Raw genomic sequence first — 19769 nt, forward strand, 5'->3', positions numbered from 1 at the left:
CTGCTCCAAAGGGAAAAGAAAAGGTACTGACTCTGACGACCGTAATTGTATCCTGCCATTTTCCCTTTATATCATTGGCTATACTGCAGGCTTTCAATACAGACTTAGTCATCTGTAGACTTAGAGGATGACTGGTCCAAAGACTCACCTATTCATGTTCTTGTCCAGAACAAAAAATCTGTGTCTGTTCCTGAGAGATAAGATGTCCATAAAGTGAATAAATAAGAAATAGCCCAACCAGTTCAAACAAATGAGGGTACAGCCAAATTTCTTAATTTATTACTTGGTTAGAATAAAATGATAAATATTTTGGAATAATAGAGACAATAGTCTTTCCCAATATATTATGTTTTTGAAATTTATGAACAAATAAAACTAACATCTTAAAGTTGGTAGCCTTTTATTTTCAAAGTGGGTTCACATTTATATTCTCATAGCTTCAGAAATTATCAGGGCATGAAATTTTTGCCCTATTTTATAAATGATGGGGAGACTGAGAATAAAGCATTCATGACTTTCTGAGAAATAAAAGGCTTTTGAAATGACTGAAGAGCTACTCATAACTTTCCTTTTACAGATATGGAAACAGAGACCTATGGGAGGAGTTGAATTTCCAAAGACTCAGAACTAGTGACAGATGAAGTTGGGATTCAGATCCTACATTCTACCTGTTAATGTGGAATGTAGAAATGTAGAATCCTTCCCTCTACACCCCACCGCTTCCGAAGAGTTAAGTAAGAGCTTTCCTTTTGATCATTGCCTCTATATGATGCAGCAAACACCCAATTCTATTTCACAACAATGTAGTTGAGTCTATTAAACGTTCTGTAGACGGTGTGTATCAACACAGTTTGTTCCCTCCTGCTCTCTCTTAAATGAGTGCATTCTTCACCTGCAGAGGGGTGACTTTTGAAATAAAGCCAGATAATTTTCTGTCTTTGAAAATGTCAAAGATGGTCAGAGATCACTTCCAGGCTTGGAGCTACAGTACCAATTTTTTTTTTAATGACTTTGCAGTTTAAGCACATATGGGTAGATTTAATCTCTGGGTTTCTTCTGGTGAGTTGAAGTTTTGAAATTCACTTAATCCTTTGCTGTCTTAAGATCAGTATCATGCACGATATAGGCTGTCCAAAATTTAGTGTTTCTGGTTATATATAAAAACAAAATTATGGCAGGCTACAAATCAGCAGTGTGCCCAAATGCTTTCTAACTGCTTGGAGAATTACTTCAGAGAATAAAAGAAACGAAGGACAAGAACGGTTTGCTACTTTATAAGCTTTGGATGATCCAGATAATTTAGAAAATTCTTTCCACAAGGAAAAATAGCAGTCATTACAGACTTTTATTTGATTTAAATATTTAAATATTTATTATATTTAAATACTTTCCCCTAGTCGAGAGGGGCAAAATCTTCTCCATCCTTCAAAGTCTATTGAAATGCCAACTACTAATAGACTTGCTTGATGTTCTTGAAGGGTTGAATGTTTCCATCCTCTGGAATCCCCCTAGCCTTACTTCTATATCTCATTAAAGGCATTTATCATGTGTGTTCCTATTGTTTATCTACAACTCTTCTCTGCTCTTTTGGATCAAAGTCCTCTGAGGGCAGGATGTGATCATCCCAGTGTTTCCCAAAGGACTCACATAATAATTAATGTTACACGAGTAGGTACAGATTATTATATTTAAATGCTATCCATTGTCTCAAGCTACTACTAAAACCAAGGTCTCATCATATTAACAATTGAATCTGGTTAGTTCTCACTCTCCAAAAAAAAAAAACAGCTGATGACTGAGTATTTGTGATACAGAAAATATCCTATTTTTTAAGTCATCACATATGGATTGTAATTTGGATACAGAAAAAGTATTTTTTTATAGTTCTGCCTTCAAAGAGGATGGGAGAAGTTTGATATGCAAGGTGACTCATAGCTTTTCTTCCCATCCTCATTTTGTGTGATCTTAGGAAAAAAACCCTCTCCATCTCTATAGTGATTCAGTTGACCATTTCTGATCATGTATTTTTAGTTTCTCTGTCAACAAATGCTTTTTCTACTGCTTCCTAGATGTTGTGACATAAAAATTGTCCAACTACTGATTAGTTAGACACTTGTCTTATAACTTTGGAAGAAAGCAAGTTTTCTTTTGTATACTTTTTATTAACATGAATACAGTGGCTCCAAAGGGCTTGACTGATGAATGGCATTCCCCCAAGTGGTGAAGCAGTGCATAGGTAAGTTGTCAGACAGCCAGACACCAGTTACCAGGAAATGACTGAAGGCGGCACTCTTTCTTCATATGTCGCATTTCCATGTTTCTTTGTCAAGCTTGTGTCATGTTTCTACTTACCTGCATTACAAAATTTTCTTTTGTGGAGAGCATGGGATTTGGCCATGCATTTTGTAAAAGCATGTTTGTAATTAATTGAGTAACTTTACTGCTTAGAAATCACAAGAGGCCATCATTGACCCTGGTTTTGGGCTCCAGCAAATAGCATGGATAAGGAGGCAGAGGAGGTGATGGCAGAGCAGTCAGGGCAAGACAAGGGTCTAGGCTGGGCACGGTGGCCCACGCCTGTAATCCCAGCACTTTGGGAGGCCAAGACAGGTGGATCATTTGAGGTCAGGAGTTCAAGACCAGCCTGATCAAGTTGTTGAACCCCATCACAATAAAAATACAAAAATTAGCTGGGTGTGGTGGCACCTGTAGTCCAAGCTACTCAGAAGGCTAAGGCAGGAGAATCACTTGAACCAGGGAGGCAGAGGTTGCAGTGAGCCGAGATCTTGCCTCTGCACTCCAGCTTTTCTTTAAACTAAAAAAGGGTTTAGTTTCTGATCTTTAGGCATTGTCTCGTCATGGCAACATGTGGTTGATCTGTCTTGCTTTCTTGCCTGTGAGAGACATAGAGTGAAAGAAACTTCTGAGGTTCACCGCTCTGTGTTATAATAGGCTGATGCTCCTTAATCTGTAGTTCAAGGGTATCACTTAGAATAGGTGAACTCCATATGAAAATTAAAAAGAAGTTTATTAAAGTCTATTTAAACAAACATAAGGATTTAATCCCTAAATATTCTCATAAGACGGCAGGCAGAGCATAAAATCAAAATTAAGTCTCCCACTCTACCTCCTCATTGCAGATCCACTGCAAGAGATGACTTACTTCACCTTCTCTGATTTATGTTTTTCTGGTGGGTACCTACAACTCCTCACTCCATTGTCCATAAGTTTGAGAGATAAATGTAGCTTCTCAATTGCTTGATTCATCAGCGTTCAGCAATAGTAAAAGGTGATTCCAAAAACAAAAGATGTAGTGTTTGCTCTTGTACAATGCAAACTTACTTCTATTTCTCTTTCTCTCGTATTTCCTCGTTATAAGAGTTTTATCATTTTAAACATTTCCATGGTTTATAGATTTGAGACTCTTTTTCTTTTTCGGAGACATGGAGTCTTGCTCTGTCACTCAGGCTGGAGTACAATGGTGCGATCTCAGCTTATTGCAATCTCCACCTCCCAAGTTCAAGCTTCTGAAGTAACTGGGACTGAAGGTGTGCACCACCATGCCCAGCAAATTTTTGAACTTTTTAGTAGAATCAGGTTTCACTATATGTTGGCCAGGCTGGTCTCGAACTGACCTCAGGTGATCCTCACCTGCCTCGGCCTCCCAGATTGCTGGGAATACAGGTGTGAGCCATTGCGCTCAGCCCAGATTTGAGACTTCTGTGCTTTGCTTACAACTTGAAAAAAATAAAATTCAACAGTATTTACATTATTAGGGTTAGGCAGATATTATTCATTGCAGAACAAAGTAGTGAAATTTTATCTGTAGAATAAAGGAAATGTAATCTTAAAGCATTACATTTGAGTCACTTTAAAGATAATTTTCTGCAAGTCAAGGCCAAGTGAATTCTCTCTCTCTCTCTTTTTTTTTTTTTTACAGTCCATTAATTGTTTGTTGTAATGGCATATTTTAGATCAATTCATTGAGAAGATAAGGCTTTCAGATATCTGCCTAGGAGACTGAGGAGTTTGGAGAAAATGTCTAAGAGAAGAGAATGAGTAACTCAGGACCGTTTGATCAATGAGGTTTTAACTGTCAGAGGGAAGAGGTCTATCATACGCTTGTTCCTATATCCAAGAGAGGAAGCAAATAAATACAACACAACATAATTATTCTCAGTGATATTTTTATAGGTTAGTTAAGGTATAGGGTTTATTGCTTTGGTAATTTGATATACTGCTAACTCAATAAGGGTAAGAGAAATAATTACAGAACTCTATCCAGTGAAGTTTCCAGGATTTGAACAAAAGCATGCAATGAGACTGGCTTACAGGGCCTGATGGAGATGGTGGGGTTGGTGAACATAGTGTACAAGGGTGGCTGAAACATGGCAGAATCTAGTGGAAACAGCTACTTTAGGCAATGGACATGGGGATATCAAGAAGCAGCAGATGTGGACCCAGCAAAAGTGGCAGCATTCAATGAAAGCAATTCATGCCTGGGAGAAAGTATACCACTCACTGGAAGTTGTTGTGCCCAACAGATTTGACTGTCCCTAGAAAAATAAAATTGGTTTAGAAAATGGGAAAAAGGGGCCGGGTGCGGTGGCTCACATCTGTAATCCCAGCAATTGGGAGGCCGAGGTGGGTGGATCACAAGGTCAAGAGATCGAGACTATCCTGGTCAACATGGTGAAACCCCGTCTCTACTAAAAATACAAAAAAGTAGCTGGGCATGGTGGCGCGTGCCTGTAATCCCAGCTACTCAGGAGGCTGAGGCAGGAGAATTGCCTGAACCCAGGAGGCGGAGGCTGTGGTGAACCGAGATCACGCCATTGCACTCCAGCCTGGGTAACAAGAGCGAAACTCCGTCTCAAAAAAAAAAAAAAAAAGAAAAAAAAATGGGAAAAAGGAGTGGATGTTATGTGAAAGATGAACAGCTTGTTCATGAGATTTCTCTGAGGACTTAATTAGGAGAGAGAGTAGAGGGAAAAAAAACTAGTCAAAAGTATAGAAATACACACACACACAGACACACATCGTATTTTATGTAGATCCTTGATAAATGTAGACACTTTAAGTTATGTGAAGAAGTTTTTCTAGAGCAATATTACATTGTGGGAAAAAGTATAAGAATTTGGTCAGAGGAAAAACTATGTTTCAAAAGCTCTTAAACACCTCTCTCTAAGATGATCTGAGCCTCGTTTTTCTAATCTGTAAATTGGGAATAAGAAAACCCCCCTTTTTTACTAGGTGTTGTAAGAATGGACTACAGAGGTGCGAAAATCACATGTGAAACCTACTCGGTTTTAGGACTGTTGCCTTTCTTCTACAGAATAATCTAATTTTAGAAATACGTTTATTTGGATACCTGACCCCCAAAATCTGGAGCTCAGGCAAGCCTTCTTATTCCTTGTTTAGTAAGCAGCAGTGATAAATGTAATCTTTTTTTTTTTTTTTTTTTAAATTGAGACGGAGTTTCACTCTTGTTACCCAGGCTGGAGTGCAATGGCGCGATCTCGGCTCACTGCAACCTCCACCTCCTGGGTTCAGGCAATTCTCCTGCCTCAGTCTCCCGAGTAGCTGGGATTACAGGCACGCACCACCATGCCCAGCTACTTTTTTGTATTTTTAGTAGAGACGGGGTTTCACCATGTTGACCAGGATGGTCTCGATCTCTTGACCTCGTGATCCACCCGTCTTGGCCTCCCAAAGTGCTGGGATTACAGGCGTGAGCCACCATGCCCGGCCAATAAATATAATCTTTACTTATCTCATTAATACAGTTATCTGGCTTGGTGTACTCTAGGGTCACATATATCCTCAGTGTTTTGACTTATTTCAAGAACACTCAGAGAAAGATATTGGTTATGGTCCTGATAAATAAAAACCTTATTGCTTAGACTGTCCTAGGCTGAATTTTCTTCTGAGATGACAATTCAAATTCCCTATTCCTGACAACCAGGTGAATCAATACAATTTATGGATTTACTGACAAAATTATTGTTGAGAATTTAAAAAATACATTAATTTTTGTTATTATAAGTCATTATCTGGATTTTTTCAATACTGGTTGATTGTACTTATGTGAGGGTGGTAATCAGTATGGTAGAAGAGGAAGAACATTAGAATAGAATTTTTAAACATGGGGAACTTAAACTGGGTTTATTCTCTCTTTTTTGTTGAGACAGAGTCTTGCTCTGTCACCCAGACCAGAGTGCAATGGTGCTATCTCGGCTCACTGCAACCTCCGCCTCCAGGGCTCAAGTAATTCCCCTGCCTCAGCTTCCTGAGAAGCTGGCATTACAGGTGCCCGCCACCACGGCCTGTCTGTTTTTTGTATTTTTAATAGAGACAGGGTTTCACCATGTTGGTCAGGCTGGTCTTGAACTCCTGACCTTAGGTGATCCACCCATCTGGGCCTCCCAAAGCACGAGCCACCAAGCCTGGCCTCTCTTATTTCTAATTAATAAATAATATTTATATTTATTTATGGGGTACATTGTGAAAAAGACTATCAGGAAAACTTTCACTGAAGTCTTAATTGTAGAACTGAAACTTGAAAATGAGTAGAATTTGGACCTGTGAAGATGGACCTAGATTTTAAGCCTCAGAAACCAGAAACATACAAAGGTTCTGAGGTCAAAAATCATGGCCCATATATGAGAAATGGTGAAAGAGTACTATTTGGCTCGAGTTTGACCATGAGAAACAGAATGTTAATCGCCATTTCACATTGTAATGAATATGAGGCAGAATAAAAAAATGTTCCCTAGTATGCCATGTAGAAAAGCCAAATGCAAAATTACATTTCTATGCTGACTTCAGCTTTGTAAATTATGTCTGCTCATGAGCAAAGGCTGAAAAGAAATGCTACCCACAAAAAATTTATAAACATATATCAGATGAGATATTTTCATTTTTAATATTTTTTGTTATTACACATTAAATAGTTGGAAATGCATGAAAGTAGTTTGTGGATGGGTATATTTTATGAATGTGAGGGTTTCGGACATTTATACGTATCCTAAAAATATAAGTAACTTGTGTGTGAAACTCAGTGTCCATTGCTCACGTTCTAATTTCTAGGAATCCAGCACAATGAAAATTGTAGAAATCCTCTTTTCATTTCTCATTTGAAAGGAGGTATAAAGTGTATGTGCAAAGTGTTCCTGTTTTTAGCAAAAGACAAATCTAGCAGGTAACTATCAGATAGAAAGGGCTGACTTTTTAGCAGGGCATTATGATGAAAAAGCTTGGCTCTCTGTAAAAAAAGTAAAATATGGAGAATTATTTAAATTGAAGTGATAAAATACAAAGATTAAATAACATTTTATAGATGCTGAATTATGCTCTAGGGACTCACTTATTAGGCAGTCTTGTGATAGAGGTAAAATATATCCATCTATTCAAAAAGCAGTTTATTGCCCACCTCACTGTCTTGCTAACCTCAGCATTTTCTCAAGGTAGCTGGAAGCAGAATTAGTTGCCATAGTATTCATAGGTCTCTCCATATCTGTCTTATTGCCAAGAAGAACTAGGTTTTTTTGCAGGAAAAAAATGGAGAAGACGTCGTTGATTGGTATGACTTATTATAAAGCTGCATACTTATTTGGTGCATTTACTAAATTAGATTTTTCTAATCATCGAAATATATATGTATGTATTGTTATCTTCTGCAATGCCTTTGACTTCTCTGAGGCTGTGGTCAAATATTAAGCAGAATAACTTACTTGACTAAATCACTAAATTTTATGCTTTTAAGATGGGGAAAATTATATATCAAACCACCTCATTTTATACAGTGGGAAACTGAGGACCAGAAAGAGCAATATTTCCCAATTTCACAGTGAAATCCAGTGGTAAAGTAAGACTAGAAAAAAATCTCCTTTCCTATTTAGTACTCTCCTTCTAAGTATCATACCATGTTTTTTTTTTTAATATATATATATTTTTATTGCATTTTAGGTTTTGGGGTACATGAGCAGAGCATGTAAGACAGTTGCATAGGTACACACATGGCAGTGTGTTTTGCTTCCTTTCTCCCCTTCACCCACATTTGGCATTTCTCCCCAGGTTATCCCTCCCCACCTCCCCCTCCCACTGGCCCTCCCCTTTTCCCCCCAATAGACCCCTGTGTTTAGTACTCCCCTCCCTGTGTCCATGTGTTCTCATTTTTCATCACCCGCCTATGAGTGAGAATATGTGGTGTTTCATTTTCTGTCCTTGTGTCAGTTTGCTGAGGATGAGGTTCTCCAGATTCATCCATGTCCCTACAAATGACACGAACTCATCATTTCTGATTGCTGCATAATATTCCATGGTGTATATGTGCCACATTTTTCCAATCCAGTCTATTATCAATGGGCATTTTAGTTGATTCCAGGTCTTTGCTATTGTAAACAGTGCTGCAATGAACATTCGTGTACATGTGTCCTTATAGTAGAACGATTTATAGTCTTTTGGTATATACCCAGTAATGGGATTGCTGGGTCAAATGGAATTTCTATTTCTAAGGCCTTGAGGAATCGCCACACTGTCTTCCACAATGGTTGAACTAATAATTTACACTCCCACCAACAGTGTAAAAGTGTTCCTTTTTCTCCACATCCTCTCCAGCATCTGTTGTCTCCAGATTTTTTAATGATCACCATTCTAACTGGCATGAGATGGTATCTCAACGTGGTTTTGATTTGCATCTCTCTGATGACCAGTGACGATGAGCATTTTTTCATATAACTGTTGGCCTCATATATATCTTCATTCGTAAAGTGTCTGTTCATATCATTTGCCCACTTTTGAATGGGCTTGTTTGTTTTTTCCTGTAAATCTGTTTGAGTTCTTTGAAAATTCTATCAGCCCTTTGTCAGATGGGTAAACTGCAAAAATTTTTTCCCATTCTGTTGGTTGCCGATTCACTCTAGTGACTGTTTCTTTTGCCGTGCAGAAGCTGTGGAGTATCATTAGGTCCCATTTGTCTATTTTGGCTTTTGTTGCCAATGCTTTTGGTGTTTTGTTCATGAAGTCCTTGCCTACTCCTATGTCCTGGATAGTTTTGCCTAGATTTCCTTCTAGGGTTTTTATGGTGCTAGGTCTTATGTTTAAGTCTTTAATCCATCTGGAGTTAATTTTAGTGTAAGGTGTCAGGAAGGGGTCCAGTTTCTGCTTTCTGCACATGGCTAGCCAGTTTTCCCAACACCATTTGTTAAACAGGGAATCCTTTCCCCATTGCTTGTTTTTGTCAGGTTTATCAAAGATCACATGGTTGTAGATGTGTGGCGTTGCCTCCGGTGCCTCTGTTTTGTTCCATTGGTCTATATCTCTGTTTTGGTACCAGTACCATGCTGTTTTGATTACTGTAGCCTTGTAGTATAGTTTGAAATCCGGTAGTGTGATGCCCCCTGCTGTGTTCTTTTTGCTTAGAATTGACTTGGCTATGCGGGCTCTCTTTTAGTTCCATATGAAGTTCATGGTGGTATTTTCCAGTTCTGTGAAGTAGGTCAATGGTAGCTTGATGGGGATGGTGTTGATTCTGTAAATTACTTTGGGCAGTATAGCCATTTTCACGATATTAATTCTTCCTAACCATGAACATGGAATGTTTCTCCATCTGTTTGTGTCCTCTCTGATTTCGTTGAGCAGTGGTTTCTGGTTCTCCTTGAAGAGGTCCCTTATGTTCCTTGTGAGTTATATTCCAAGGTATTTAATTCTTTTTGGAGCAATTGTGAATGGCAGTTCGTTCTTGATTTGGCTTTCTTTAAGTCTGTTATTGGTGTAGACGAATGCTTGTAATTTTTGCACATTGATTTTTTATCCTGAGACTTTGCTGAAGTTGCTTATCAGTTTCAGGAGTTTTTGGGCTGAGGCAATGGGGTCTTCTAGGTATACTATCATGTCGTCTGCAAATAGAGACAATTTGGCTTCCACCTTTCCTATTTGAATACCCTTTATTTCTTTTTCTTGCCTGATTGCTCTGGCTAGAACTTCCAGTACTATATTGAATACAAGTGGTGAAAGAGGGCATCCTTGTCTAGTGCCGGATTTCAAAGGGAATGCTTCCAGTTTTTGCCCATTCAGTATGATATTGGCTGTTGGTTTGTCATAAATAGCTTTTATTACTTTGAGATACGTTCCATGGATACCGAGTTTATTGAGGGTTTTTAGCATAAAGGGCTGTTGAATTTTGTCAAATGCCTTCTCTGCGTCAATTGAGATAATCATGTGGTTTTTGTTTTTGGTTCTGTTTATGTGGTGAATTACATTGATAGACTTGTGTATGTTGTACCAGCCTTGCATCCCCGGGATGAATCCTACTTGATCATGATGAATAAGTTTTTTGATTTGCTGTTGCAATCGGCTTGCCAATATTTTATTGAAGATTTTTGCATCTATGTTCATCATGGATATTGGCCTGAAGTTTTCTTTTCTTGTTGGGTATCTGCCGGGTTTTGGTATCAGGATGATGTTGGTCTCGTAAAATGATTTGGGAAGGATTCCCTTTTTTTGGATTATTTGGAATAGTTTTAGAAGGAATGGTACCAGCTCCTCTTTGTGCGTCTGGTAGAATTTGGCTGTGAACCCGTCTGGACCTGGGCTTTTTTTTGTGTGGTAGGCTCTTAATTGCTGCCTCGACTTCTGACCTTATTATTAGTCTATTCATAGTTTCAGCTTCCTCCTGGTTTAGGCTTGGGAGGACACAGGTGTCCAGGAATTTATCCATTTCTTCCAGGTTTACTAGTTTATGTGCATAGAGTTGTTTGTAATATTCTCTGATGATGGTTTGAATTTCTCTGGAATCTGCAGTGATTTCCCCTTTATCATTTTTTATTGTATCTATTTGGTTGTTCTCTCTTTTATTTTTAATCAATTTGGCTAATGGTCTGTCTATTTTGTTGATCTTTTCAAAAAACCAGCTCTTGGATTTATTGATTTTTTGAAGGGTTTTTCGTGTCTCCATCTCCTTCAGTTCAGCTCTGATCTTAGTTATTTCTTGTCTTCCGCTGGGTTTTGAGTTTTTTTTATCTTGCTCCTCTAGCTCTTTCAATTTTGACGATAGGGTGTCAATTTTGGATCTCTCCATTCTCCTCATATGGGCACTTATTGCTATATACTTTCCTCTAGAGACTACTTTAAATGTGTCCCAGAGATTCTGGCATGTTGTGTCTTCGTTCTCATTGGTTTCAAAAAACTTCTTTATTTCTGTCTTCATTTCATTGTTTACCCAGTCAACATTCAAGAGCCAGTTGTTCAGTTTCCATGAAGCTGTGCGGTTCTGGGTCGGTTTCTGAATTCTGAGTTCTAACTTGATTGCACTATGGTCAGAGAGGCTGTTTGTTATGATTTCAGTTGTTTTGCATTTGCTGAGCAGTGCTTTACTTCCAATTATGTGGTCAATTTTAGGGTAGGTGTGATGTGGTGCTGAGAAGAATGTATATTCTGTGGATTTTGGGTGGAGAGTTCTGTAAATGTCTATCAGGTTTGCTTGCTCCAGGTCTGAGTTCAAGCCCTGAATATCCTTGTTGATTTTCTGTCTGGTTGATCTGTCTAATATTGACAGTGGAGTGTTAAAGTCTCCCACTATTATTGTGTGGGAGTCTAAGTCTCTTTGTAAGTCATTAAGAACTTGCCTTATGTATCTGGGTGCTCCTGCATTGGGTCCATATATGTTTAGGATTGTTAGCTCTTCTTGTTGTATCGATCCTTTTACCATTATGTAATGGCCTTCTTTGTCTCTTTTGATCTTTGTTGCTTTAAAGTCAATTTTATCAGAGATGAGAATTGCAACTCCTGCTTTCTTTTGCTCTCCATTTGCTTGGTAAATCTTCCTCCATCCCTTTATTTTGAGCCTTTGTGTATCCTTGCATGTGAGATGGGTTTCCTGGATACAGCACACTGATGGGTTTTGAATTTTTATCCAATTTGCCAGTCTGTGTCTTTTGATTGGTGCATTTAGTCCATTTACATTTAGGTTTAATATTGTTATGTGTGAATTTGTTACCGCCATTTTGATGCTAAGTGGCTGTTTTGCCTGTTAGTTGTAGTAGATTCTTCATTATGCTGATGCTCTTTAGCATTTAGTGTGATTTTGGAATGGCTGGTACTGGTTGTTCCTTTCTATGTGTAGTGCCTCTTTTAGGAGCTCTTGTAAAGCAGGCCTGGTGGTGACAAAATCTCTGAGTACTTGCTTGTTCGCAAAGTATTTTATTTTTCCTTCACTTCTGAAGCTCAGTTTTGCTGGATATGAAATTCTGGGTTGAAAGTTCTTTTCTTTAAGAATGTTAAATATTGGCCCCCACTCTCTTCTGGCTTGTAGTGTTTCTGCCAAGAGATCTGCTGTGAGTCTGATGGGCTTCCCTTTGTGGGTGACCCGACCTTTCTCTCTGGCTGCTCTTAGTATTTTCTCCTTTATTTCAACCTTGTTGAATCTGACGATTTTGTGCCTTGGGGTTGCTCTTCTTGTGGAATATCTTTGTGGTGTTCTCTGTATTTCCTGCAATTGAGTGTTGGCCTGTCTTGCTAGGTGGGGGAAATTTTCCTGGATGATGTCCTGAAGATTATTTTTCAGCTTGGATTCATTCTCTTCATCCCCTTCTGGTACACCTATCAAATGTAGATTAGGTCTTTTCACATAGTCCCACCTTTCTTGGAGACTTTGTTCATTCCTTTTTGCGCTTTTTTCTCTGATCTTGGTTTCTCATTTTATTTCATTGAGTTGATCTTTGACTTCTGATATTCTGTCTTCTGCTTGGTCAATTCGGCTATTGAAACTTGTGCATGCTTCACAAAGTTCTTGTAATGTGTTTTTCAGCTCCTTTAATTCATTCATATTCATCTCTAAGTTGTCCATTCTTGTTATCATTTCCTCAAATCTTTTCTCATATCTTTTTTCAAGTTCCTTAGTTTCTTTGCATTGATTTAATACATGTTCTTTTAGCTCACAAAAGTTTCTCATTATCCACCTTCTGAAGTCTAATTCCATCATTTCGTTACAATCATTCTCTGTCCAGCTTTGTTCCCTTGCTGGTAAGGAGTTTTGGTCCTTTCTAGGAGGTGAGGTGTTCTGGTTTCGGGTGTTTTCCTCCTTTTTGTGCTGGTTTCTTCCCATCTTTGTGGATTTATCCACTTGTCGTCTGCGAAGTTGCTGAGTTTTCGATTGGGTCTCTGAGTGGACACCCAGATTGTTGATGATGAAGTATTTCTGTTACTTGGTTTTCCTTCTACCAGTCTAGCCCCTTTGCTGTACAACTGCAGAGGTCCACTCCAGGCCCTGCTTGTCTGGGGTGCACCTATAGCTGCTGCGGAACAGTGAGGGATACTACCAGTTTCTTTTTCTGCTATCTTTGTCCCAGGATGATGCCTGCCAAATGTCAGTCTTTTAGATATAGAGGGGTCAGGGAGCTGCTTGAGGAGACAGTCTGTACTATATATGAGCTCAATTGCTGAGCTGTGAGCTCTGTTGTTCATTCAGGGCTGTTAGGCTGCTATGTTTGATTCTGCTGCAACAGAGCTCATTAAAAAAACCCTTTTTTTCTCAAATGCTCTGTCTTGGGGGGTTTGGGCTTTATTTTTGGATGTCCGTTGAGGTGTTCTGCCCAGCTAGGAGACAGTCTAGTCACTGTTTGCCTGCTGAGGCACCGCCCTGCTCTTGTGTGGTTCACCCTGTTACTGCAGGCTCTGCCCTTCTGCTGTGGTCTCCGCCCTGCTGCCATGGGCTACGCCCTGCAGCGGAGTCTCACTGTTGTAGCGGGTTGCCTTGGCAATGGCAGGCTGTGTCAGCAGTGGGCGTGTATCTCAGTAGGGGCAGGTTGCCTCGGCAACGGTAGGATGCATCAGCAGTGGGCGTGTATCTCAGTAGGGGCGAGTTGCCTCGGTAATGGTGGATGGCCCTCCCCCACAGAGCGTCTCTGGGACCGTCTGCTGGGAAGGGTTTGGAATCGCGGTTTTGTTCGTCCCACTGGGCTATCCCAAAGGCTGTGTTTCTGCAGTCCCCTGGCTGGCTCGCTTTCCGAGTCCCGTTTAGTCTCAAGTCCAGCCCTCTCAAGTCTCAGGTTGCCAGCTCAACAGGGCACCCGGACAAGCGCGCCCTGTGGGGGGCGCTGGGATGGACCGGCCACCGCCACCCCGGCTGCTGGCTTCGCCAGGCAGTAACTCTGCCTGGTGTCCCGCGTCTCTTTTATACTTGGGAATTTTCCCGTTCTGTGGGCAACAAAGATCAGTCTGGAAATGCAGCTTAGACTCACCTCTCCGTGGATTCACCGAGAGCTTCAATCCTGGGATGTTCTCACAGCGCCATCTTGAGTCCTCTCCATACCATGTTTTTATTGGAAACACAGAGCAGGCTAAAGGATAACAATTATAAGCATATCTTGGAACATTAAAGTGGGAAATTAAATTAGATTTATGGGAGAAAAAAATTAGATTTACCTCCCTTTTAGAACAGTAGTAATTAGCACATTGCTCAGTGATGGAAATGGGCATTGTTAAGGAGTGACTTGGGGCTGATATGTGGCATCTTTATCTTTCTTATGTGTGCTTCACTATAATTACTCGCTAATGTCAACTAAAATGATGCTCTTCGAAAATGGCAATAGAAGGAACCAGTCAACAGTTAGTGCTGAAACATCTATTTACTGTCTAACTACTCTGAGTCCAGTAAAAGGCTCTAGAGGGCTACTACTGCATGACAGGTTCTTATTCTTGAGGAAATTAAAATCTAGTTAGAAAAAGAAGGATAAAAATACAATAAAGCAACAAATAATACTAAAAAATACACTTGCCTGTGAGTTTATTGGGCATAATCACTAAGAAGACATACAAATGACCAACAGACATATGAAAAAGGCTCAACATCACTTAAACTTGCATCAGAGAAATGCAAGTTTAAGCCACACGAAGTACCGTCTGACACCAGTCAGAATGGCTATTAAAAAGTCAAAAAACAGACAACAGCTGTTGGTGAGGATATGGAGAGAATGAAATACTTATGTACTGTTGGTGAGAATGTAAATTGGTACAACCTCTATGGAAAGCAGGATGGAGACTTCTCAAAGAACTAAAAATAGAACCACCATTAAATCATCAATCCCACTGTTGGGTACCTACCCAAGGGAAAATAAATCATTGTATCAAAATGATACCTGCAGAAAGAGGATGCAAAACAAGATGTCCAAATAGAAGCCTTTACTAATCATCGTGACTGCAGGAATATTAAACTGAACTATTCACACACACATGCACACACACACACACACACCACACACACCACACACACCACCTTCATAAGAACCGTAAATCAGGTGAGTAATCACAGTACCTGGTTTTAGCATCATATCACTGAAGGAGAAACTAAAGAGAATAGGACAGACAATCTTGAATTGCCAGTGCCACCCTCTTCCATCCCCAGCAGCAGCCACATGTCACAGAGACAGAATCTGTGCACTTGGGGGAGGAAGAGCACAATGATAGCACAGGGACTTTGCTCTAGAAATCAGTGCTGCCCTGTCGCAGTGGAAAGCAGCACCAGGCAGAACTCAGCTGGTGCTTATGGAGGGAGCATTTAGACCTAGCCAGAGGGGAATCGCCCATCCCATAGTCAAAACCTGAGTTCTGGCAAGCCTGACCACCAAAGCCTAAAGTGCTGTGGGATTCTGAATAAACTTTAAAAGCAGTCTAGGGCACAAGGACTGCAATTTCTGTGCATGTCCTGTTGCTGTGCTGGGCTCAGAGCCAGCAGACTTGGGGTACAAGTAACCTAGTGAGATACCAGCTTGGTTGGCCAAAGGGATTGCTTGCACCACAACTTGAAACTCCAGGCAGCACAGCTTGTAGCTCCAGGAAAGACTCTTTCCCTCCTTGTGAGAAGAGGAAGGGAAAGAGCATAGAGGACTTTGTTTTAAAACTTGGATACCAGCTTAGCCAGAGTAGGACAGAACACCAGAAGAGTTGTGAGGGTCCCATTTCAGGATCCCACTCCTAGATGACATTTCTAGACATACGCTGGGCCAGAGGGGAACCTACTGCCTTTAAGGGAAGGATTGAGTCCTGGCAGGATTCATCATCTGCTGACTAACGAGCCCTTGGGCCCTGGATAGTTGGCAGTGGTAGCCAGGAAGTACTTGCTGTGGACTTTGGGTGAGACTCAGAGGTGTGCTGGCTTCAGGTGTGACCTAGTGCATTCCCAGCTATGCTGGCTATGGGGAGAAACTCCTTCTGCTTGATAAAAGATGATAGAAGAGTAAAAGGGACTTTGTCTTACAGCTTGGGTATCAGCTTGGCCCCAGTGGGATAGAGTACCAAGTGGGCTTTTGGGGTCCACAATTCTGTACCTTGGCTCTTGGATGGCATTTCTGGACTTGTATTATGTCACAGGGGAGCCCATTGCCCTGTAGAGCAAGTCCCAGGCCTGGCAGCATTTACAAAAAGCTGACTGAAGACCACTTGGCCCTTGAGTGAACACTAGTGGTAGGCTGGTTGATATGGTTCATCTCTATGTTCCCACCAAAACCTCATCTTGAATTGTACTCCTGTATTCCCTCATGATGTAGGAGGCCCCAGTGGGAGATAATTTGAATCATGGGGACAGTTTCCACCATACTATTCTCATGGCAGTGAATAAGTCTCAGGAGATATGATGGTTTTATCAGGGATTTCTACTTTTGCATCTTCCTCATTTTCTCTTGCTGCTGTGACGTAAGAAGTGCCCTTTGCCTCCTGCCATGGTTCCGAGGCCTCCCCAGCCATGTGGAACTATAAGTCCAATTAAACCTCTTTCTTCCCAATCTCAGGTTTGTCTGTGTCAGCAGTGTGAAAACGGACTAATACAGTAAATTGTTACCAGCAGAGTGGGACGTTGCTGTAAAGATACCTCAATATGGAAGTGACTTTGGAACTGGGTAGTAGGCAGAGGTTGGAATAGTTTGGAGGACTCAGAAGAAGACAGAAAAACGTGGGAAAGTTTGGAACCTCCTAGATACTTGTTGAATGCCTTTGACAAAAATGCTGATAATGATAAGAACAATGAGGTCCAGGCTGAGGTGGTCTCAGATGGAGATTAGGAATTTGTTGGGAATTAGAGCAAAGGTGACTCTTGTTACATTTTAGCAAAGAGATTGGCTGCATTTTGACCCTGCCCTAGAGATTTGTGGAACTTTGAACTTGAGAAAGATAATTTAAGGTGTCTGGCAGTAGAAATTTCTAAGTGGCAAAGCATTCAAAAGGTGACTTGGGTGCTGTTAAAAGCATTCCATTTTAAAAGGGAAACAGAACATAAAAGTTTGGAAAATTTGCAGCCTGACAATGTGATAGAAAAGAAAATACCATTTTCTATGGAGAAATACAAACCAGCTGCAGAAATTTGCATAACAATGAGCCAAGTGTTAATCCCCAAGACAATGGGGAAAATGTCTCCAGGGTATGTCATAGGTGGCAGCTCCTCATATCAAAGACCCAGAAGCCTAGGAGGAAAAAATGATTTTGTGGGTCAGCCCAAGGTCCCCGTGCTGCGTGTGGTCTAGGGACTTTGTGCCCTGCATCCCAGCTTCTCCATCCATTGCTAAAAGGGACCAAGCTGCAGCTCAGCCCATGGGCTTATGGTGTGCAAGCCCCAAACCTTGGCAGCTTCCACATGATGTTGAGCTTGCAGGTACACAGAAGTCAAGAATTGAGGTTTGGGAACCTCCATCTAGATTTCAGAGGATGTATGGAAATGCCTGGATTCTCACTTATAGGCGGGTGATGAAAAATGAGAACACATGGACATAGAGAAGGGAGTACTAAACACTGGGGTCTATTGGGGGGAATAGGGGAGGGACAGCAGGGGGAGGGGAGCTGGGGAGGGATAGCTTGGGGAGAAATGCCAAATGTGGGTGAAGGGGAGGAAGGCAGCAAAACACACTGCCATGTGTGTACCTATGCAACTGTCTTGCATGTTCTGCACATGTACCCCAAAACCTAAAATGCAATAAAAAAGAAGTTTGCTGCAGGCATGGGGCTCTCATGGAGAACCTCAGCTAGGGCAGTGTGGAAATGAAATGTGGGGTCAGAGCCTCCACACAGAGTCTCTACTGGGGTACCACCTGTTGGAGCTGTGAGAAGAGGGTCACTATCCTCTGGACCCCAGAATGGTAGATCCACTGACAACTTGCACTGTGTGCCTGGAAAAGCCACAGACACTCAACACCAGCCCATGAAAGCAGGTGGGGTGGGGGGGCTATACCCTGCAAAGCCACAGGACTGGTGGAGGTGTCCAAGACTATGGGAACCTAACTCTTGTACCAGCGTGATCTGAATGTGAGACAAGGAGTTAAAGGAGATCATTTTTTAGCTTTAGAATTTGACTGCTCTGCTGAATTCTGGACTTGCATGCACCCTGTAACCTCTTTATTTTGGGCAATTTCTCCAGTTTGGAATGACTGTATTTACCCAATATCTGTATGCCCATTGTATCTAGGAAGTAACTTGCTTGCTTTTGATTTTACAGGATTGTAGGTGGAAGGGACCTGCCTTGTCTCAGATGAGACTTTAGACTGTCGACTTTTGGGTTAATGCTGAAATGAGTTAAGACTTTGGGGGACTGTTGGGAAGGCATGAATGGTTTTGAAATGTGAGGACATGAGATTTGGAGGGGCCAGGTGCAAAATGATATGGTTCAGCTCAGTGTCCCCACCCAAATCTCAGCTTGAGTCATACTCCTATAATTCCCACGTTGTGGGAGGGACCTGGTGGGAGACGATTTGAATCATGGGTGGTTTCCCCCATACTGTTCTTGTGGTAGTGAATATATCTCACAAGATCTGATGGTTTTATCAGGGGTTTCTGCTTTTGCATCTTCCTCATTTTCTCTTGCTGCCACCATGTAAGAAGTGCCTTTGCCTCCTGCCATGATTCTGAGGCCTCCCCAGCCATGTGGAACTGTAAGTCTAATTAAACCTCTTTTTCTTCCCAGTCTGGGATATGTCTGTCAGCAGTATGAAAATGGAGTAATATACTGATGGTATTTGCTGTGGGCCTGAGGCAGTGTTGACCACTGGGAAAGACCCCTCTGCTTGTGGAAAAGGGAAAGGAGAATAAGAAGGACTTTGTTTTGTTGCTTATGTACCTGATCAGCCAGAGTACAATAGAACACCAGGTAGGTTTTCTAAGGTTTCTGACTCCAGCCTTGGATTTCAAGTGGACTTTCTGGACTTACCCAGGGCTGGGGAAATCTTTCTGTCCTGAAGGAAGGAATACGCCATATCTGGCTTCCCTACTTGCTGATTGTACAGCTTTAAGGCATTGATCGAACATTGGTGTTAGACAGACAGCCACTACCACAGACCTTGGATGAGACCTAGTAGCATGCTGCTTTCAGGACTGGTCCAGAGCAGTTCAAGTGGTAGTGGCCACAACAGTGCTATTGTACTTCTCCCACAGCTCCAGGTGGCTTAGCAGAGACAGAGAGAGAGAGAGAGAGAGAGAGAGAGAGAGAGAGAGAGAGAGAGAGAGAGGGAGGGAGAGAGAGTCTCCCTTTGTTTGGGGGAAAATAAGGGACAAGGATGAGACAATCTCTGCCCAGACAATCTCTGCCTGGGCAATCCAGATAATTATGCAACATAGAGTGGCTGAATGGATTAAAAACAAACAGCCCCAACAATCTGTTGCCTACAAGAAACACACCTCACCTATCAAGACATAGACTGAAAATAAAGGGAAGACACGAAATCATGATATGATAATAAAGGAGTCAATTCAGCAAGAAGGTATAAGAATTGTAAATATAAATGTACCCAACC

The sequence above is a fragment of the Callithrix jacchus genome, chromosome 15, assembly GCF_049354715.1.
Source record: "Callithrix jacchus isolate 240 chromosome 15, calJac240_pri, whole genome shotgun sequence".
Lineage (NCBI taxonomy): Eukaryota > Metazoa > Chordata > Mammalia > Primates > Cebidae > Callithrix > Callithrix jacchus.